At 39.3% G+C, this 24,099-nt stretch overlaps 1 protein-coding gene across 1 annotated transcript in view; it reads left to right on the top strand.

Moving 5' to 3' along the window:
- The window catches only part of LOC143736473 (salivary C-type lectin 2-like), a 318,478-nt gene that overhangs the window by 163,455 nt on the left and 130,924 nt on the right, over window positions 1–24,099 (top strand).

The raw sequence follows: 24,099 nt of genomic DNA on the forward strand, positions 1-24,099 counted from the left end.
GTACTCGACTATTGATTAAACGGTTAATATTTTTGCATCTGGCCCTTTCGCTTTATTTTTTAAAATGACACAATGTGTGTGTTAAAATGACTTGCACATTTATTGTGTTAAATTTGACACAACATGTGTTGTCCCTGAGCACACTCACTATATGTGTTAAAACTGACACAACACATCTCTTTTTAGAGTGTACATTTTTAATTCCACATTAATCCATCAAAACACAAGTAAACACATCTGTGATGATGAACCTGGTCAATGATATCATCACTAGAGTGCCAGCCTAGTGCTATTTGGAATTTATTTGGTGTGCTGTTTGCAGGAATAGTTTAGTAGGTATAGTATGTTGATAATGAATATGTGGAGGTACAATTCCAACATTAAGTGTTTAACTTGTTAATGTTTTGATTGATGACTGAGAGCCATTGTTTGTTTTATTTTATTTCTTTATTGTACACATGTACAGATTATAGCACATGAATGATCTACCTGTTTTGATCCAGGGTTATGGAGGTGGGTTCTGGTAGTGCGCATAGCCAGAACGTACCATGTTTCAAGATGGAGAGAGACATTTGTGTTATGAGGAGTTAAATGTGTGAGTTTTTGGTTGTATGTTATGTATGTTTGTATTATGATTATTGTGTGTCTGAATGAGTTCATGAACATTAGTTATATTTATGTGCCAATGTTTGGCGGTGGACTTCAGTGAGTGTTATGGGGAAAGGTTCCACCCCGTGGCAATGGTTCGTCCCACTTGGTGTTTGGCGGGAAACTTAGGTATTTAATCCTTTGTCTGATCAGGATTAGGGGAGAGTGGCATCCTGTGTATACTATGCCAATGATTGAACATGTTTGAGGTGAGACATGCTGATAAGTGTGTGGATGTGCCACTAGGCATTGTTTAGTGCCAGTTTTTGCTGCTCACAGCATTTTTTTCTTTTTGTTTTTATTATCAGTATACGTTGCATTAAGTTTTCTTTTTCTTTCTTCTTTTTTCTTTTTTTTTTGTATGTCATGTGGACTGCACCTTATGAGCTGTTGCTTCTCAAATAAACCTACAACGGGCATATTGAAAACCTCTCCCTTGTACTGTGCCTCCCTAAACCTCTCCCAGGCCTCTCGACAATCCGCTACTTGACAACATCTTTGTGTAAAAATAACACATCTTTGTGTTGACCAAGTTGACACAATAGATGTGTTAAAGAAAGGGACACATAAGTTGTGTCAAATTTGACACAATATGGTTGTCCCTGAGCTGATTCAGCACATGTGTTAAAATGTAACACATTATGTGTTGTTTTTAACACATCTGTTCTAAGAGTGTAAGAATGGAGTAAATGTCCTTGGGCATTGGAAGTTTATCTCTGTAGTCTTTGACCAAATGGCTAGTGCCGTCTGGTCTCCTGTGCTGTCTTTGAGGGTTGCAGACTCGGTCTCTTGCTGAGATCTTTCAGGTGAGCAGAGGTGATAACGATCTTTGAGGAGAACTGGTTTGAGGGCCGATGACAACAGGGGAGAGGGGGAAGGTTTTATGATGTTTAGAACATTTTGATTAAGTCCATTCATTACACGTTCATGACATCAAGGCTAGATTATTGTAATGCTCTACTGGCTGTCCATTCGGGCAGACAGAACTCGTAAGCCTAGAAAGGCAGTTTGTCTAGGGGAAGGAAAACCCTGGGTTTAAAACTTCCGCTGCCTTGCGGCTATATCCAATCATGGAAAAAGGCCATGGAAGGAAATAAAGAGACAAAATCCGGAGTGGAGCCCCGTAGGTGCTCGGATGTAAAAAAAAAAAAAAAAAAAAGATTTCTCCTGGCAATTCCTGCAGCAAAGCTGGCCCCAAAAATAATGCATAGTATTCCATTGGACCGAGAGGGGGGTCCCGTCATCTGGGCAGCACTTGGCCTCCATATATACTTGCCCAGGTCTGCGCCCTGGAGAGGTCACTCTAGTCTTGCCATCTGGCGAGTGCACAACACGGAAGACAGCAGTTATGTGTTATAAGTCCCTGCTCAATTGGCGTAGAGTGGGACGCCACAGGTTGTCTTCGACGGTGGGAGGGATCGTATTATTCAACTTGTCAACTACCACCCGCCTCAAGCCGGGCAGCCCCCAGCCAATTAGGTGTTGACACGCCACGGTCTGCCTGCTCCAGTGGGTGCATGGAGATAAGAGCACCTTGCTCAACAAGCTCACCGTAAATCTTGCACCAAGCAAAAATCAAAAGGATAAACCGAAGAATCATTCAAGCCATTGATGACACTCGCAAGACGGCAGTAATTGATCGTGAACTGCTAAGGCTAAACATCGACATAGTAGTCCTGTAGGAGACACGTCTTCCAAACAGTGGGTCACTGAAGGAAGAAAACTATTCCTCGGCTCCACCATCACCAGTCACTTGTCGCTTGATAAAGAAATAGACACAAGTATTGCAAAAGCTAATGCAGTATTGTCCAAACTTAGCAAGAAAGTGTGGGACAATAAAAACATCACACTGAACACCAAACTCACAAGCATGCGTTATCGGTGCCGTGCTGTACAGCAGCGAAACCCAGACGACATACGCCAGGTAGGAAAACTGATTGGAAAGTTTCCATCTCCGCTGCCTGCGTCGAATCCTTGGTATAACCTGGGAAGACAAGGCCACCAATACATCTGTCCTGGAACAGACAAACTCCCACAGCATGCATCTTTTGCTAACCCAACGTCAGCTCCGTTGGATAGGTCTTGTGCGCCGTATGAAGGACGGCCGTATTCCTAAAGATATACTGTATGGTGAACTAGCTACAGGAAACCGTCATCTAGGCAGACCAGTACTGCGTTACAAGGATGTTCTCAAGCATGATTTGAAAACCACTGGTATAAACCCAAATACCTGGGAGTCACTTGCAGAAAACCACAGCACATGGAGAACCACAATAAGTGAAGGAATCCAAAGGGGAGAAGTGAAGAGACTCCAGCAGTTGAAGGACAAAAGAAGTCGCAGGAAGGAGAGCAAACCAAGTCATGACTCCAACCCGCCATCCAGCTTTGCCTGCTCAAATTGCGGAAGAGACTGACATGCAAGGATAGGACTACTGAGCCACTCCAGATGTTGCCTACAACAAGATGATTTAAAAAGGATAAAGAAGGAACAGCCATTGTCTTTTGAGACAGAAGGGGCCTTCTACTGGGTGTTTTCCCTGTACATTTAATACATAAACTACAGCTGGTCCAAAATTGGCTTGAGTCCGCTTGAAAAATCCGCTTGAGTTCTTACCAGAACCAGGAAGTATGACCATATTAGCCCGGTTCTGTCAACACTGCATTGGCTCCCTATTAAACATCGTATACATTTTAAAATATTGCCGATTACTTAAAAAGCACTAAATGGTTTAGCTCCCCAGTACTTGAGCAAGCTCTTAAAGCATTATAGTCCTTCACGTCTATTGCGATCTAAAATTCTGGCCAGTTGATAATACCTAGAATATCAAAATCAACTGATGGCGGTAGATCCTTTTCCTATTTAGCACCAAAACTTTGGAACAATCTTCCTTAGATTGTGGCTTAGCATACACATAATACATTATAGACTTCTATAATTCAATGTTAGGCTGCATAGTTTAGATCAGCCAAAACTGGGAACACTTTCCATAAATCCTGATGTACTTGGTACATCATAAGGAGGATCGCGTCTACGCTAATATTAGTCTCTCTGTTTATCCCGAGGTTTACCAGAGTCCGCCTGATCTAAGCCGTATCCAGATCTGATGAAGGATCATCGCATGGACATGACGACAACGCATCCCTGAAGTGCCAGCCTCATCACCACTGTGAAGGCCTCATGGACACCTCAACAAACTCATCTCCACACCAGCGTGATGACTCTGACCTAGGGCTGCACGATTAATCGCACGATATTGTTATGCGCATCTAATCAGTAAAGCCGGTTCCTTGATTAATAGTAAATCACCATCACCTGCTTTCAGATGGAGCGGCATTTCCTACAAAGAGCCGTAGTTCACTGACAAGCTGAGCCAAATCACGTTCAAATCGAGGACGTATCGCCAACGATATTTAATGCGATATGGCTCAGCTTGTCAGTTAACTACGGCTCTTTGTACACAGCAAAAACTCAGTGTTAAATTAACACACATGGGAGTGTATATGACTCCACACTCAAGAGTGTTAAAGTTAATGAGATATTTAAGTGATTAATTGAGTGATGATTGAGCATTATTGAAGACACCTAAAGCAGAATCACTGAAGGAGAAAACCAGAATTTCAGGTCACCATTATGGAGATGAGTGTTTGCTTTAGTTGGGCTCTTGACCCTTATATTATTAGCTTTAGACATTGTTTGGCTGTTGTATCTGAGTTAAGCCTGCCAGATGAACAAAGAAAAATATTGATCTAAAGGTGTTGATTATATTATGACATTAATCATTTGAACTAAATGTTTGTGATTTATGCTGTTGGTTACAGCATAACTGAGATTCTGCATAAATATCCAGAATTTGAGATATAATATAAAGGATTTCTTAAAAGTTGTAAAAAAAAAAATCTTTCTTTTAGGCCCACACAGATATCAAGATTCAGTCAATGCATCTCAACAATGGTGACGAGCAGAATATTCAATTAGGAGAAGTAAATTACATAGACAATTCAGATCATAATTTATTCATACCGCAATGCATGATGGGAGCCATTAATGTGTTGTGATTGGTGGCAACAAATATTATTGTCACCACGGTTGAGATTCACAGGCTGATTATTGATCTGTGTGTTTCTAAAAAAATGCATTTGAAAGTGATTTTATCAGAATAATTTTTAATAAATGTTTTGGATTATAAGAAAAATACAATTATCATATGCTGTAGAACCACTAAACTGTTACTATCAAGTTAAACCAGATCATCTGAATGACTTTCATTTTTCAGATCACATCATGATTATGTCAAATCATAACCAACACTATCAGATCACACTTGTCTTTGTTCATTTGACTGTAATTAAAACACAACAGCCAACAAACAAAATTTAAACAAAGCATCAAGAGACCAACCAAAGCAAACACTGATCGCCATAACGGTGGCTTACAATTTTAGATTTTCTCCTTCAGTGATTCTGCTTGTTATCATCAGGTGTCTTCAATAATGCTCAATGATCACTAAATTAATCACTTAATTATCTCATTGACTTTAACATTCGTGAGTGTTAATTTAACACTCATATCTGCATCATATCGTTCATCTGAAAGCAGGTGAAGGCGATTTACTACTAATCAAGGAACCGGCTTTACTGATTAGATGCGCATAACAATATCGTGCGATTAATCGTGCAGCCCTAGTGCAGAGGATGGCATTCCCCCTGTACCAAGGCCTGCTACTGACACTGCTGGGCCATCTAAGCAAGGTATGCCATCTCGTGAATGCCATCACCATCAACATCATCACCATCACCATCACCATCACCATCAACACCAGTAGTAACACAAGACATTTTATGGGAACTTTTTTTTACTCGTATCCATCAAACCCAGATGATACACAATGCTACAGCTGATGCCACAGTGGAAGTGAAAAAAATATATCAACGATGCGTATTTGCCCAGAACTCATGATCCACTAATTTACTTGAAAGAGAGAGCAGTAATCTTTCCTCATTTATATGTCCTAGCTAAAAAAAATTTTGCATGCCAAGAGAGAGCAGTAATCTTTCCTCATTTGTATGTCCTAGCTAAAAAATATCTTTGCATGCAAGCAACAAGTGTCCCTTGTGAGAGGATTTTTTCAAAGGCTGGAGAAATTATCTGTAAAAAAAGTAGGCGAAGTCCTTCCACAGCAGAAAAATGTATAGTTTTGAATAAAAATATGTAAAAAAGTGAGACATTGTGGCTTGATTTATTTTATTAATATTCATTTTGCTGGACCAAAATAACATTATTCACAGGGAGGAGCCTATAGGTTACAAGATCCACATATTAGAAAAGTACAATAATAAAAAAAAAACTAATTTTCATGGCTCGTCAAGGTTGTTTCAGATCAACACCTGCAAGTGACCACTAGGTGTCACCGTTGAGACGGGTGTCGGATTGATTCGAAGCCTCGAAACAAAATGGACCATTTGGTTCAACTGTTTCATTGCTTCACGAAGCCTCGATCTGCCCATCACTACTTATTACATTTTAGGTTTAGATGTGAATGGTCCATTTTTGTACCTTTTGAAACTTTTTTTTTTTTTTTACAACACTATTTTTTAAGTTGTATTTTAAATGTTAAAAAAATATTTTGTAGGCCTTATGCATCACCATCACTTGTCTGTAAAATATGGAACATGTTATTTCCAAACCTGTTAAACACCCTGATGTTTCTTCAGCGGTGTGTTTTGAAACTTTCTGTGGATGGTGACAAGCCTCTTCCTAACCCCAGTTACCAGAGTAATCAACCTCTACAGTAACATCTGCACACATCCATCGCCTGTTCTGTTGTCCTAAATGCTCTCGGAGAACATTCACGATTGTCAAATAAATCCAGCATATTGGTCTCATTAATGCACATCAGGCACATTTTTCAATAACTAACTTTGGCTCTACTGCATTCAAGAAGTACAGCCATGTCAATTTTGAAGACATTTAATAAGTAGAGATTAATGATGTTAAAGATGCCTATAATGTTGATGAAAAAGTATTTATTAGCACAAGGTATTTTTGATGAAGAACAACTGCCCAATGCTGTAAACCCCAATGTGCAGTACATTAATTAGCTGTGTAGCAATATATAACTCTTCTTTTATTTGATTTGTAAGTATTCGGCAGTATAGACAATTTATTGTACTCCTGTTACCTTTTTTGAAGGTGTTACAGTTTTAAATGATTGCTTTATACTTCTGATTATATTTGTTGAGTAATTTCTGATGAATTTTATGTGTGATGAACAATTAATTGTCTTGACTCGCAACCTGTAAGCAATTATCTTTGTAAAAGAAGGTTAATAAATACAATTTAATCTGTAAAATCTGCATATCAAAGCCAGTTTCTTAAAAATATTTTGTTTTTGTGCACCATATGATTACAACGGTGTTGTCATTAGGGCATATCCAGGGGATCCTTTTATTAAGGTACATGTTTGTGCATTCATTACTACAGTATGCACAATTGTACCTTGGGGTACAAAATTGCCCCTAAAATGGTACAAAGTTATAAGGTACAATTGTGTACCTCTCATTAAAGGTACCTCTCACCCTTCAGGGCACCACCCCAGTGACGGCCACTTGTACACTAAAAGGTACCGTTTTGTACTTTTTTTTTCTGACAGTTAAAGATTTCCCTTTTAGATTCAACCTGAAACTATTAATCACAACACTTCACACTTTATTGTGACTTTCTGTAAAGGGTGTAAAATGCAAAATACTTACATGGTTTTACCTTCCTTTCTGTATTTTCTTCTTTTCTTTTTTTCTTTTTGTCAACACAGAAAGTGGAGAGGATTTTGATGGATGGTCACACCAAGCTTTTGCTTCATAAATAATTAAAGCCTATTTGTAAGAAACTTTCAGAATAATTCTTCAAGGAAGACTTACACTTCTAATGAACAAACACGACCTGTAATCACAGTCTTGAAAGTAGTTACTTGTATTTTTTTTTATTGACACCCTGTCATTGTGCTTTTTTGATCACCAAATTTAACTCCACACTAGTTAATTCATGTTGCATGAGCGCCATCTGCAGGATCAAAGATCTTAATTAAATCAAAGAAATAATCAACCAACAAATCGATTATCAAAATAATCATTGCACATGCATTTTAGCAATGAAATAATAAAACAAAAGGAACTGTGCTATACAACAAATTGACTTGCCTTTAAGATCTCCAAAGATGTTGTACATTTTTTATTTGTATGTGTGTAGTTGTTTAACATAGGTTTGTCAAATAACAAGATCATAGCTTAAAATAAGTAACTACAATGGTTACAAATAAAATTGAAATAATACAATTCCATGGTTTTAGGAGCTGAATGTTCTTTAGGGATCCTGCTCTTTTTAACCAGTGAATTTACACTCAGGATTTAATGGATACGGATGTTTAAAACATTTTCACACACAATTTCTAAGTGATAAAATATTTTAGAGATCGGCATAACTATAAAAAACATATATTTATCTTAAAAATCCCCATAACATTTAAAGATTTCGTTAATTTCATTTTTTTTTTTTCATTTGGAAGTCACACTTTTAAAATTAGGCTTCCTCATAAATACAGTAGTTGAGGGTGTGAATGTACATAGAATTGATTTGTTGCTGTTTCGGCTCATTGTCTGGTTGGTTTAGCCTAATGTGTCCAGTGTTGGGAAAGTTCTCTTTCTACATGAACTAGTTCAAAGTTCAGTTCACAAATTTTAAAATGACCTAGTTCAGTTCATTGTTCATACTTCAAAATTTTGAACTAGTTCATAGTTCTTTTTTTCCATTTGTTGCTGCGAGCTATTATTTTTCAAAAATATTGCCACAGCCCATATAGAACTACAGACAGCAATTATTTTATCGGCGGGCAAAGTTTGCACAGAAATGTAAGATTTTTCCCATCCTCACCGACCTTGTCATAAAACTCGTTTAAAGCTAGGGTATACGATTTCAAAGATTGTTCATTATTAATATCCTCGTTTAGATCCTGGTTATGGTTATATAGTACAATCCTAACAATATGAATAGAAAAAAGAATGAAAAAAATCCATTCACTCTATAGGATGTACAGCCGCAAAAAAGTTGACCAATGTAAGCTGTCCGGCCGGACAGCTTACATTGGTCAACTGCTCTCATCCAATTACCAGCTCCACTTGAAACTCCGCCTGGCGCTCGCGTCTCCACTCCACCGCCCCCGCCCCCCTCCTGCGACATGAAATTGTGCGTGTAAGCAGCTGACAGTCTATGGTAGCTAGCTAAGTAGCATATCAGCAATGGATTAAAAAAAAAAGACAGCAGCAAGCGTCCCCTGCTTGCCTCTACAGTAAAGTTAGGACGAAAGAGAAAGTCATTAGAGGAACGAGCAGAGATAAAAAAAAAATGTGAAAAACTCTAAGTAGGATAAATATAGGGTTCACCATTGACCGTTGGAGGAAACTTCAGGGAGATCTGGGACTGAAGACCGACGCTGACACGGCTGACTTTTTGTTGAGCAGGTAAACATTTATTTATACTTTTATGGTGTGACGTGTTACATAAATAGCTTTTTATCAGTTTGACAACTTGCTCATGCTGCCGGTCGGCATTGGAATGTTAGCCGTATCTCAGTTCCGATGTTTACTACCGGTGATCACAGCTTGACTGAGTGATGTTGTTCAATTCGTTTCCCGGTGGGAGGGATCAGGTAGCACAGAGGGGAGGGGTGTGTGTGTGGAGGGGCGGGATGAGTTTTTTAAAAATTCAGGCTTTCTCGACCGATTTTCAAAATCGTATACCATAGCTTTAAATGATCATACGACGCCTCTTGCTGCTTTTTGTGTTGATGACGCATGCGGCGGTGCGACACTGGTGGCTGGTGTTGCCAGATTGGATGTTTTTTCCGCTACATATTAAGGCCTGTTTACGGTGTGTTTTAGCCGGGTATTCGCCTGGAAGGCTCTATAGAAATCTGGCGCCCTATTGAATGAAGTTAAACTGAGAAAGCGTGCGCCGTTCACAGACACCAGAATGAACGAGTTCACAGTAACGTTCATCAGGCAGTAATAGGCTACAGTAGCCTACGTTCAGTTCACGTTCGCTCAAAATATGAACGAGTTCAGGCACAACACTGAATGTGTCACACAGCTTGACTTTCAGCTTCCCATTATTACCTCTCTTTATCAAATGTGAATCTTTCTGTGTGTTTGCTCAGGATCACAGTGTCTCTCTCTCTCACACTCTCTCTCACACACACACACACACACACACACACACACACACACACACACACACACTACCCCTCTGCGTCGCCGCGAACCCCTCTCCGACCCCTCTGCCGTAGCTCGACATGCACCTCCAAAAAATTTTAACTACACGTCGAGGCGACGCAGACCGCAAGGGCTGTGATTGGTCAGATGCACCGCGATGCAACTCAACCTGACGCAGAACCATAAAACGGCCACGACGCCGTAGGAGTGACGGCGTAGCTACGCCGTGGAGTTGACGCAGAAGCATAATGAGGCCTTCAGCCTGTCAAAAATGCCTTTTCACTGTGGTGGTGCTCATAGACTAAACATTGAAACTATCCTAGTAGTGTTTTATATCTATGGATTTTTTTGTAGGCAAGTCAAGTGATGATTTGAGAGGCTAAACTGATCAAACATGTGGTTAGGCCGCTAGCCACTTGGTCATCACTCTAAAAATAAAAAACTTTAATTTAAAAAACAAAAAATGCTCCAAATTTTTTTTCTAAATTATCTTAATAAAGAAACTAAATATATATATATAACTACATGCCATTTAAAACAAACCTGAACTATTTTAATGACTGCAGCAGTAGTTGTCAGGGATTGGGTGTGATGACGAGGACTCAAGTGCAGGACAATGGGTTTTTAAATGACAAAAAAAAAAAAAAACCATACAAAAACTACCCCGAGGGGAAAACCAAGACAGACTTGACTTAGCAGGGAAACACACAGTGTCGATACAACGACGAACCAGCACAGGACTGAAAACACAAGGAGAATAAATAGGGAAGCAAACAAAAGAGGGTAACGAGGGAGGACAGGTGGGGAAAATGAATCAATAATCAGGAAACAAGATGGGCGGTTTAGACAATCCAAAGGAGAGCACATGGCACACGGAAACATACATGACAAGCCATGTGCTCACACAAAAGCATGACTAAAACACAAGCACATGGCCAGTAAAACAAATCACAAGCCATGTGCTCACACAAAACGAGACATGAACACGCAGCCAATGAGAACATTAGTTTTAAACACAAGCTGTGTGCTACACAGTACAAGACAAAACAGGAGTGTCAGGGCTCTGTCACAAAACCAAGAAATAGACTAGACAGAAGTGACAGAACTCTGACAGTAGTGTGTAATGAGGAGGATGAAAAAAAAAACACAATCTCTCTGAACTTACTAAAGCTGGACTATGACACTATTACGCCGGAACAAACTTAGTTGCATTATTTTCCTGTTAGCCTGTTTTCCTGAAACAATTTGTATTGTAAAAAGCACTACATGAATAAAGGTGACTTGACTTAATTAATGTAACAGGTGTGTTTGATGAGTCTTGCACAATGATGTCCAGCAGATTTTCACCTGAACTCTGTTGCTCTTGTTCCCTGAATCCCAGTCATTCCAGTATGTGTTGTCGATGACGTGACAGCGTCCTCCACATTTACCGACAAGCTCCTGTAGTTGTGGATTGGTCTTCACAAATTCTTCAATGGTCTGGCCTTCTAGTTGATCATGAGTGAATAAGATCACTGTGTGTTTCAGGATGTTTTCCTCATTGAATGTGTTCAGGAAATTTTGTACCACCTCATTTTCATGTCCATGTGTATCTTCCGACCTTCAGGACAATGATGAAGGCATATATGCCTGAGCGTCATCAACCAGACATGCATGTGATGATCTCAGATTTGATTTGCTTCGGGACAATTTTCAGGTCACAGCTCACACACGGACCGGGCTTCGGATGATCTCAGGTTTTTTCTGCTCATCATCACGATCCTATATGGGGAGGCTGCAGACCTGGAGCCGGCAGATATACGCCCCTGACAGTTTTACGCCCCTGTTGTTCCTGATGCGTCCAGTAGGGGAATATACTTCAAAATAACATAAATCGACTCTTACACATGAATAACCTGTACATGGACATTTTTTTGTTTGTTTTTTGTTCATTTAAATATAAACGTTACAGTTTAGATCTGCACGGATTAAAATGTCTTTAGCTATTCAGTTGGGCTTCACTCTCTTCACTCAGCCTACAGAAGACTATGTGTTTTTGTGAATTGAAAATTTAAAAATACACAGTTGGATCAACTATGTTATGAAAAGTATATGACCTAATGCAGTTATGGGCCTATTCACCATAGGTTTTTATATGGAAGACTGAGTGCAATATGTTGTTGTGAATTTATAGTTAAATTCAGATATTAACCAAATTTAGCCCATTAGACATACAGTACCGTGTAATTATATGGATCCTTGATTAGCTGTAGTACCATTCTCTATTGGTCGTTATGTTTTGTACAGCTACAAAACAGTATCCTACACGGCATTTTATGAAGACAAACACAATTTATCCCTTTTCTAAAATTCCAAGGGCCATTTAAAAGAAAGACACAATACGGTTGTTCACAATTTTTTTTAATTGACACCATTTATGAATTATGATGACTCCCCTATGGTTTACCCCTCTTCTTTAACTATTTTTTAAAAGGACATCCATGGTGATTTTATCGTTTGTGTTTGTGTGTGTGTGTGTGTGTGTGTGTGTGTGTGTGTGTGTGTGTGTGTGTGTGTGTGTGTGTGTGTGTGTGTGTGTGTGTGTGTGTGTGTGTGTGTGTGTGTGGATTGCATCAATTTGCTCCTGATCTTCAAAGTACAGCGGCACAAGCACTTATTGATGGAACAATAGTGAAAAAAGTGTCAAGCCACTTTGATTTCTTTTGGCCACCAATGATGGACTGTGCAGAGAAAATTGAAAATCACATTAAAACCATGTCCATGTATGTCTCTGTAAGTTGTTTATTTTGTAAGTCATAAAAAAATAATGAGTGTTTATAAGTTTAGAGATAGATTTTCATTTTCTTATAGCTAAAGCAAACACACCTTTATGAGATGCAAGTTTTGCATAAAGACAAATTTGGTAAAGACAGAGTATGATAAAACCCACATTAAGTGCACATACCCTACATTTTAGTCCCGACCAGTAAGCTATTTAAAGAAATGATGTTGGAAATAATCAAAATATTTGAGTGAGTGTGCAGTTCAACTCTTTACTTAGAGAGAGATTTACATACATGTATACATGCCTATTATAAATGTGTCTTTTGTGTGTTCACATCATAGACTGTAAAAAAACAAGTTCAGATATTTCCAATATCTACTGTAATGTTGCCCCAGAAACCATGTGGAGTGTGTTTTAATGCAAGGAGTAAACAGGGTCTTACCAGAAGAGGCGATCTCACACAAGCTAAAGACAGGCAACAAAAGAAAATTAAAAAGAAAATGCATTTTAAAGTGAGAAGAGAAGACTAGGGGCAACTAAACCTACACGTGGTATAGCTAAGTTTAAGCCAGATTGAACATAAACCTGACCGTCAAGTACTTTTTGTCTCTCGAAATAAATTATAGACCCATCCATTGATATAGAAATGAATTGATAGGCTACCTATACCAATTAAGCTAATTGTTTATAAATAATAAATGTTGCATCATTGCTAAACAACAATAACTTTAGCAGATTATTTAACACACAAATGACAGAATCTATAATTTTTTGTCAGATTTTCATTCTAACGATAAAAATCTTGATTATACGGTATTATTACTTTGTCTTCTGGGCAAGATTCATCCTTATAAAGACAGAACCATTCAATGATCCTGATTTAAGAATATTCTCCTCTGATATAAAGTCCCTTTTTTCTTCTTTTAAGAAAATTTCAAAACCTTTAAACTCAAAGGTTTCTAAAATAAATAATATCATTGAGTCTGATGTAAAGCACCTTTAGTTTTTTATATTGACAAAATGTAAAATTTCTCTTTCTCACTGTGATTGTCTTGTATCCTTTCATTTGCAATACAAAATAAATAAATGTATTAATTAAAAAACAAAAGAAGATTATTTACTAACGTAACTCAATTTGTGTCGCTGTACACCCTCCCCCTACTGGACGCATCAGGAACAACAGGGGCGTAAAACTGCCAGGGGCGTATATCTGCCGGCTCCAGGTCTGCAGCCTCCCCTTACTCTCACGATCTGCAGGTGTGTCAATTACAGTGATCTTTCTTTGGTCAAAGCGTTTGACAAACAGGTTAAAGTGCGATTACATTTACCATTGCTTTGTGAAATTTCCCAAGGCGAATTCCATTCATTTCAATAGGAATCCTTGCAATTGGAAGTTTCATGCGAGGGCAAGTTGATCACGCAAATTCGCCACGCTGACCAACAGAAAACTGCTTGGTTTGAAAGTGACTTCTATGTGAGCTGTGCTTCATACATCTCTACACTATTTACAATGGAAAATGGACTGTTTTTACCAACAAAATGTTTCAATTCAGTCTAATTCGATTTGTGACTCATGAAAACTGTGCATTACGAATGGAATGAATGGGAAAGTAGCCAGATATTAATGAATGTGCATCAAATATAAATGCATTTTATGTGATTATATGCCATGTGGACAGAATGACAGTCCTTCAGTTGGATGCTTGAATTAAGTTTATTTACATATGCAATGTTTTAAACTTCACACTGTAGGCAAATAGCCTAATTACATTTAAGTTGTCAAACAGTCATTATGACCATAAAGCAAGACCGCTGAACTCCAGTCCAGAAGGTTTACGATGTATATCATATCTTAGAAGAGGATTCATTAACCATACACACTGCAGCTAAACAGTTTCATTTTAACACAGAGTTCAGTAATTTGGGTATTAGGAGTGACTCCTGTTTTCTGTGAATTTGAAGGCTTTACTCCTATGCCAATGCAACGCAAAAAAGGACAGTTAAAAAGACGTGAACCTAGAACTCATGTAACATCCCTCAAATGCAAGAAGTTATGCTTTAAATAACTTAAACTATACAGTAAATGTACAGACTGCAGAGTATCATTTTAAAGGCACTTTTATTCTCAGTTATCATGTGCATTGTTTAAGATCACTAGAAATTCAGCTCATATCTGCATGTACACCAGGAAACTGTATTCATATTCAAACGTGCATTACAAAAAGTATTTCGAATTTCGTTCAAATAATTTAAACAAATAATTATACAGCTCATATAATGTGAGGTGAAACTGTATGAAAAGAAAATCTCTTTCTTTGGTCACAAAAAATATGAACAAGCTTAGAATAAAGAATCAAACATTTTATGATTTCAAATAGACGTTTAAAATGAATCAGAATAGTATTTTTTGATTTACACGAAACAGTTTTCACACAGTTAATGTGGCTAATCATAAATACAACTGAAAATTTGGTTCTAATCAGGTCACCTGAGTTCAAATTATTTTTTATTTTCTTCTGTTTGTGTTTTACTGAAACACAACCAACACCATCAGATCACCTTTTCTATTTGTTCATCTGGCTGTTATAACTCACATACAGCAGCCAAACAAAATCTAAAGTAAATGATTTAAGGGTCAAGAGCCCAACTAAACCAAACACTAATCACCATAATGGTGACTTAAAAATTACGGTTTTCTCCTTCAGAGATTCTGCTTGTTAACATCAGGTGTCTTCAATAATGCTCAATCATCACTCAATTATTCACTTAATTATCTCATTAACTTTAACACTGCTTCAGTGTTCATTTAACACTCTGCTCAGAGTTTATATAATTCACACTCTCAGTGTTAATTTAACACTCTCAGTGTTAATTTAACACTCTCAGTGTTAATTTAACACTGGGGATTTTGCTGTGAATCCTTGGTAATATTGTGGTCGCAGCACGGACCGTTGAGTAGGTGACACACAGAGGCTCGCACGTTATGCGGTTACACCATTAAGTCTCTATGTATGTGTATAAGTTTATTTGCTTAATAAACCACCACCCGTGGGGTGTTAAACAAGATATTCTGGAGTCTGTGAGTATAAAGCCCAGAATATAACATGGTGGCAGCGGTAGTGAACTGAGGCCGTTTAACGAGACAGTAGTACCGGTGACGTTAGCTGAGTTGCTCACCGTGAGCATCTCCGTGTGCAATATGGAAGGATTGAAGCCGCCGCAGACATTGTGTTTGGACACCAACGATCTTTCAAGGTCCTGGAAGACGTGGAAGGATGAGTTTATGCTTTATGTGGAGTTAACCGTGAGTGACGACAATGAAAAGAAAAAAGTGACACTGTTCAGCTATCTTGTTGGCGAAAGCGGCAGAGAATTAATGGACACACTAATGAGTGACGCCGCCAGAGAGACATGGAAGTTAACAGACATTATCGACAAATTTGATGGACATTGCAACCCTTGTGTGAACGAAACTGTGGAACGGTATCGCTTCTTCACTAAGAACCAGAGGTCGGGTGAGTCTATTGACAGCTATGTCACGGAACTCAGAGTACTGGCAAAAACATGCAACTTCGGACAACTGAGAGACTCGCTTATCCGAGACCGTGTTGTGTGTGGATTAAACAGCACAAGTATGAGAGAGAGACTGCTGCGTGAGAAAAATATGTCGCTGGACACGTGCATACAGCTGTGCAGGGCTGCAGAGTTGTCGCGGGAGAACTGTAAAGCCATCTCAGGGCCGATGGTGGAAGAGGTACATGCACTACGAGGAGCAGTGCACCAGAGACGGACGAGTGACACAGTGGACTGCAAGTTCTGTGGTAAGACACATGATAAAAACAAGCTGAAATGCCCAGCGTATGGGAGGAAGTGCAAAAAATGTGGTAAGGACAACCACTTTGCAGCTAAATGTAGAGCTCGACCAGAACACAGAGAAAAGACTATTGTACATAATGTAACAGAATGTGAAAGTGAAGAATATGAGGAAATCCTGTGTGTGACTGAAGCACAGGCTGAGGATGTTAATGCAGTGGGCACGAGCAGAGCAGATGACACCCAGCTGTTTGCATGTATGCTTCTTGGGACAGACATGGTGAAATTCCAAATTGACTGTGGTGCCACTTGCAACATTATTCCGATCCATTTGATAAACTCGGAAACAAAACTGGAACACACAGACAGGGTATTACTCATGTACAACAAGAGCAGACTGAGACCACTAGGAAAATGTAAAGTTAAGCTGAGAAATCCTAGAAACCAGAAACTGTACCAGCTCGAGTTCCAAGTGGTAGATGGTGATGACGCTGTACCGCTGCTTGGTAAAAAAACAAGTGAGGCCATGAAGCTCATAAAGGTGCGCTATGAGAATATAATGGCAATAGATAGCATTGTCACCACAGAGAAACCTACAACTGGAAAGTGGTGCATGGAACAAATCAAAGACGAGTACGCTGATGTATTCAATGGAGACGGATGTCTAGAAGGAGAGTACAAAATAGAGGTAGATAAAACTGTAAAGCCAGTGCAGCTGCCCAAGAGACGTGTGCCAGTCTCTATGATGAAACCACTCAAAGAGGAACTGCAGGATCTACAGCGCAGAGGAATCATAACACCTGTCGAATGCAGCACAGACTGGATCAGCGGTATGGTTGTTGTACAGAAACAAAATGGAAACCTGAGAGTGTGCATCGACCCCAGACCATTAAATAAAGCATTAAAGCGCAGCCACTTTCCACTACCCACCATTGAGGACATACTCCCAGACCTGTCCAAAGCCAAGGCATTCACAGTTTGTGATGTCAAAAGTGGTTTCTGGCATGTCAAGCTCCATGAGGAATCCAGTTACCTGACGACATTCGACACCCCCTTTGGGCGTTACAGGTGGCTGAGGATGCCTATGGGAATCAGCCCGGCACCTGAGGTTTTCCAAAGAAAACTGACACAAGCATTAGATGATCTGCCTGGACTATACATAATCGCTGATGATGTACTGATCACAGGACAGGGTGAGTCACAAGAAGCAGCTGAGCAGGATCATGACAGAAAACTGTGACTGTTTTTGAACCGTTGCAGACAACAGAACATTAAACTGAACGCAGAAAAGTTCAAGCTGAGACAAAATGAAGCACCATACATTGGACATCTACTCACAGCTGATGGACTAAAAGTGGGCCCAGAAAAGGTACGAGCCATCACACAAATGCCGAGACCAACAGATTTGAAATCAGTTCAGAGACTGTTGGGCATGGTGTGGTACCTGGCCAAGTTTTGCCCACATCTCTCTGACCAATGTGAGCCACTGAGAAAGCTGACGCATAAAGACAGTGAGTGGAACTGGACGGAGCAACAGGAGGAGGCATTCCACAAACTTAAAGACACTATTGCACAGGCTCCAGTGCTGAAGTTCTACAGCCCAGATGAGGAACTGACTGTACAGTGTGATGCCTCAGATACAGGTTTAGGTGCAGCACTCATGCAGAGGGGTAAGCCTATTGCATTTGCAAGCAGAGCACTAACACAAACAGAACGTGGGTATGCACAAATAGAAAAAGAGTTTCTAGCCTTGGTATTCAGCATAGAAAAGTTCCACCAATACACCTATGGTCGTAAAGTGACGGTGCAAAGTGACCATAAACCCTTAGAGGTTATAGTGAGGAAACCACTACTCAGTGCGCCCAAACGACTGCAACGAATGATGCTACGGGTACAGAAGTACGACTTGGAGGTAGTGTATGTACCAGGTAAAGATATGCTACTGGCAGACACTTTGAGCCGAGCTTACCTACCGGAACATTCAGCCGATGGCTCAGTGGAAGCGGAAATAGTGACTGTCAATATGATAAAACACCTGCCGATCTCATCAGACAGCCTCAACGCCCTCCGCTCTGCTACCAAAGAGGATAAAACACTACAGATTCTTATCAATACCATGCGCACAGGATGGCCAAATGAAAAAAACAAGACACCGGGGGAAATAAGGCAGTATTTCTCATTCCAGGAAGAACTGACGTATCAGGATGGAGTGGTGTTCAGGGGTGAACATGCTGTTATCCCTGACACACTAAAGAGAGAGATCACTCACCGTCTACACTCCTCTCATCTAGGTGTGGAAGGCTGTTTACGGAGGGCTAGAGAGTGTGTATATTGGCAGGGCATGACAGATCAAATTAAGACATATATTGCGAAGTGTGACATCTGCAGATCAGTAGACAATAGACAACAGAAAGAAACATTACAGCCACATGAGATACCAAGCAGACCATGGGCAAAGGTGGGAACAGATCTCTTTAATTTTGACAACAGAGACTATTTAATAACGGTAGACTATTTTTCCAATTTTTGGGAAATAGATCACCTGCCTGATACAAAGTCGACAACAGTGATAAAGAAACTGAAAGCCCATTTCGCTCGTCAGGGTATCCCGGATATTGTAATTTCCGACAATGGCCCACAATATGTATCCACAGAATTCCAGAGATTCAGCCGTTTTTGGGAATTCCAACATAAGACGTCATCCCCAGGTTACCCTCAAAGTAACGGCAAAGCTGAGTCAGCCGTGAAGACAGCAAAGATGCTCATGCGCAAAGCCAAAGCTGCAGGACGGGACCCGTATCTGGCTATGCTAGACCACCGCAATACTCCGTCACAAGGTCTGATATCCAGTCCAGCATAGAGACTGCTTAACCGCCGTATCAGAACACTGTTACCTACAAAGACAAGTCTTCTGCAACCAAAAGTCACAAGTGCACAGGAGGATCTGATCAACAACCAACAACGGCAGTGTGCCTACTATGACAGATCAGCTAGAGATTTGGATGAACTGAAACCAGGTGACCGTGTGCGAGTACAACCAGTTGGACCATACAATGTCTGGAGGCTAGGTACCATACAGAGGCCCATTGATGCAAGGTCCTACGAGGTTCACTTAGACACAGGCAATGCTCTCAGGAGAAATCGGAGACACCTCAGACGGGCTCCTGGTACGACCCCCAGCCGACCCCCAGACATAGACACTGAGGACACTGGACACTCAGAGACCGCCTCTCCCCTCTGTACCTCTGAGGTGGTCACACCCGTAGATAACACCAACAGTGATGTGCCAGTCACTACCAGGTCTGGCCGCATAGTGAAGAAACCATCGCGTTACATGGACTTTGTAACACATTAAGCTTGAAGGAACAGCACTTTGAATGTTACTATGTTTTGAATGTTACAAGGGTATGTTGGATGTAAGCCGATGCTAATTGGTTAAAGGGCAATATTATTTATTTGTTTTTTATATATACAGACACATATATATATATAACACTGTATTTATAACATTTAAGTTGTGCTGGCGTTAAAAGGGCATCTGAAGTCCCAGTCTCAAAAGAGAAAGGATGTAACAATAGTGATTGTTTAGCATGTTAGGAATGTTCTATGATGCGAATCCTTGGTAATATTGTGGTCGCAGCACGGACCGTTGAGTAGGTGACACACAGAGGCTCGCACGTTATGCGGTTACACCATTAAGTCTCTATGTATGTGTATAAGTTTATTTGCTTAATAAACCACCACCCGTTGGGTGTTAAACAAGATATTCTGGAGTCTGTGAGTATAAAGCCCAGAATATAACAAAGGAGGGCATATGAAATGTATGGGGGGGGGGGGGGGCACAATTATTATTAGCCTACAGTATGTATATTTATAATAATCAACTCTAGTCGCGCAGCACGTAATCATCACGTTAAACATATAACCAACAGCAATATGACCAGGTAGCCTAGCCTACACCACATTACACAGAAGCAATGTTACGAATATCCATAAAACACTTGACTATACAACATATTAGATGTAACACCAGAAACATCTCTCAAACATTGCATTTTAAAGCAGTCAACAGAGGGATATGCATTGCCATGACACACACACACACACACACATACACGCAATTACACTCGCACAGATACTTTGAGTGGAGGCAGCGCTGTCCTCTCTCCAGGCCCAGTACAGCGGGAGGAAGCGTTTCTCCGACCAGAACCTCCTCATCAAAGTATCATTCCACTCGGAAGGAACTGAAGCGAGTAAGCCGGCGAAAACTCGTTTTGAAACAGCTTTCAAAAATTCACGGTAACTGTTGAGCGGCTTAGTTGTACGTTACGTACGTAGCCTCACGTTCTTTTGTAAGGCCGTGATAGGCTGTTGCAGTGTAGATTCCCATCAATCAAACTAAATCACACCATTGTTTCTTTATATTTTTAATATTTTAATGATAAAGAATGCAACATTAATGCAACACAAAATTAGCAGCTATGATAATATTACAATTAAATTAAAATTAAATTATCTGTGCCTCAAGTGGGGGGGCACAAGCATTTTTGGGGGCGGGCCCGGCCTCCTATGGCCCGCCCATAGCGACGGGTCTGACTGTGGGCAACCCACCATAACAGCACAGTACAGTTATTGTTTTAAGATTAGAAGCTCAGGGTTAATCAAACTATTTTAAACGATCCAGTAAAATATCATAAATGTCATTACGTTCAACAGTCCATCCCATACTTAACTAAAACTGCACACAGTCAACAAGATAGCAAGACAAATACTGTCTTTCAACGCATTCTCATCCTAGGGCGTCATATTATGACCGTTCGTCAACATCCGATGCACAAGGCACTGTAGCGTCAATATAGAAATGGGTAGGTTTAGGTCTGGGGTCGGGTTAGGGTTACACCGCTAGGAGGCGCCTTCTGGCCCATATCTATCTGCGTGTCAAATAGAGGGAATGCGCGTGATGTCACCGTCAGCTGGAGTGATTGAGGCCACGCGAACTGAGTGGCAAAAAGACTGAGCGACAGCATTGGTTTTCAGCGTGAATGCCTTGAAAAACACAAAAAACACATCTAAAACGGGAACAAGCTTTGCGATTGACTGTACAACTACATTTGACAAGAACTCTGAGGTATATTTTTACAGACTGCCGAAAGCTACAGAACAGAGAAGCAAATAGATCGCTGCAATTCATAGAAACAACTGGACTCCAGCCAGCGAAAGGTGGATTTGCAGTTATCATTTTTGTGTCAATATGCTGAATTTAGTGGTAAAATCATTCTCTATATATTGCGTTGTTATATATTGCAGTGACAACTCATCAATCAAATAATTACCACTGTATATTCTGTATAATTTGACATTTTTAAATAAACACTGACAAAAAACTATACAAGTTTTACGTCTAGACGATATGATGATATATATAACATTGATAAGTGATCACCTGGATTTAGACCTGCCTATATTGTATTTTATATAAAGCATTCACAGGCAAATTTGCTGTATGTATTTCCCCGGTGTCAAAATCAGGCACATATAAATGTCAGGAAACATGACTTCTGGCTGTATGTCAATATCCATGGATCACTGGGTCTTTAGTAAGTTGTAAGGAACACTATATTGAGTCCAATCTTTAGTTTAAACTGATAATTGTTTGTTTTACTTGCGTTTTCGCAGTTTCCCCTATTAAATCCAGTCACGCAGCAGCTCTTCTGCCTCTCAGTCCGGCTGAGGGGTCGTGTTCCGGCGGGAAAGTGACGTTAATGAATTCTCTCTATTGACGCTAAAGGGTGCCATGTGCGTTGGATATTGACGGATGTCAAAAAGCGTCAGCTATATGACGCCTTGGATTAAAAGTAAACATTTTTATGCTAATAAATCACTGCTGAATTCTGTGATTCTGAAGGCAGTGTGTAAACGTGATTGACATAACGTGAGGTCCTATTTATTTTTTATCGTGCGAGAATTTCGGAGTGTGCAAGGACCTTTAGCGTCAGTGCATTTATTATTCATTATCTATCATTGTATCATAAATGTTCATAATCGATGAATGTGATTATGCAATGAGGTTGATCTCATTTGTGCCATTTTTGATCATCGCATCATCGCAAAGCTGTCACTTTGGATTCGACTGGTACCACCCAGCTTTGCTCCAAACAGGTAAGCTTTTGAAATTTCCATAATAATTTAAGTTTTCTATTAAAATTAGTGAAACGGGTCAAAATGGTAATCAATTAATTGCTATTAAATTACACTAATTTTAGTGTTTATCTGAATATGAATAGGCTATACAGTATTCCCCAAAATTGAAACGGACAAAACGGAATTTGCAAAAATTAAAACGGAAAAAACGGAATTTGGGAAAAAATAAAACGCCCAAAACGCCCTAGTTATATATATTTATGACCATTCATAATTGATAGACATCGATGAACACTGCGCGCTGACAGATCATCAAATCATATTTACATATATGCGCTTTGTAATTTTACAAAGCTATGGTCATTTTACTATCATGTTAACGTGACCTAAAAATAACAGATTTTACAATTATAACTTTAATTGATAACTGAAATTAAATCAACCATCTGTAATATTTAATTAATTATTAAAAGATATAACGGAAGTAAAACATTTAGGCCATGAAATAATATTCACTTTAAATATGCATGTAATAATTTCTTTTGAATGTGTACACTTCATCTGCACATGTATCCATACTGAGCAATATTTGACTGAAATATTAATTTTTGTTACTTTTTCTCCCTTTTCCTTGTGTGTAATCAGATCATTTGTTCTGCTACTGTAAGTATTCTATTCAAATCACCGTCTGACACATTCAGCGTTTTTGCATTGTAGATTTGTCATAGACCTTTACCAAAACTTTATTTGCACCATATAAATGTATTTTCATAAACATTTTGCTTGTTATTTGTTAATATTTTGGGTATCACATTTTTTAAATAAGATGATCCTCACCCACTTAACAAATACTGTATTTGTCAGTATAGTAGTGTCATGTGTAGCCTACATTCTCAGATGCTATTGTACATCTTCATGAACAAAAGTTTTAAACTGGTTTTATACCATTAACATGTGGTTTGTCCTCTCTCTTTTCAGTATTTATTGCCATCTAGTCCCGATTGCAGAGTTGAGCTCAAACCCTAGTTAAGCAGACCCGAACCAGTTGATCAAGGTCTTCAGGATCAGAAACTACAGGAAGGCTGGAGCTGAACTCCTACATATCCAGGACTGGACACCACTGTTGTAAGTAGCGTTGGAATTTTTCCAATTCCTATTCCGATTCTTATCGATTCCTAATTTCAATTCCAATAATGCAAAAAAAAAAAAAACAAAAAAAAAAAACTTATATTATAATATAAGTGATTTATTCGCATTTAGTCTTATTGCAAAACATTTAAATGTAGCTGAAAATCCTGAACAAAAATCAACAGGCTAAAGAAAGCCTGTGTTTTAAAAATACTACAGAAAAACAACTAGCCTAATTCATATAAATTTCAAACATTATTAAAGACAAGTAAACACTCAATAATTAAAAAAGAACAAATAAAAAATAAGCAATCGCAACAAATAGATGCAACTAAACAACGATT

Source organism: Siphateles boraxobius, unplaced genomic scaffold (genome assembly GCF_051911475.1).
Source record: "Siphateles boraxobius isolate OS27281-9 unplaced genomic scaffold, OSU_SipBor_1 130, whole genome shotgun sequence".
Taxonomy (NCBI): domain Eukaryota; kingdom Metazoa; phylum Chordata; class Actinopteri; order Cypriniformes; family Leuciscidae; genus Siphateles; species Siphateles boraxobius.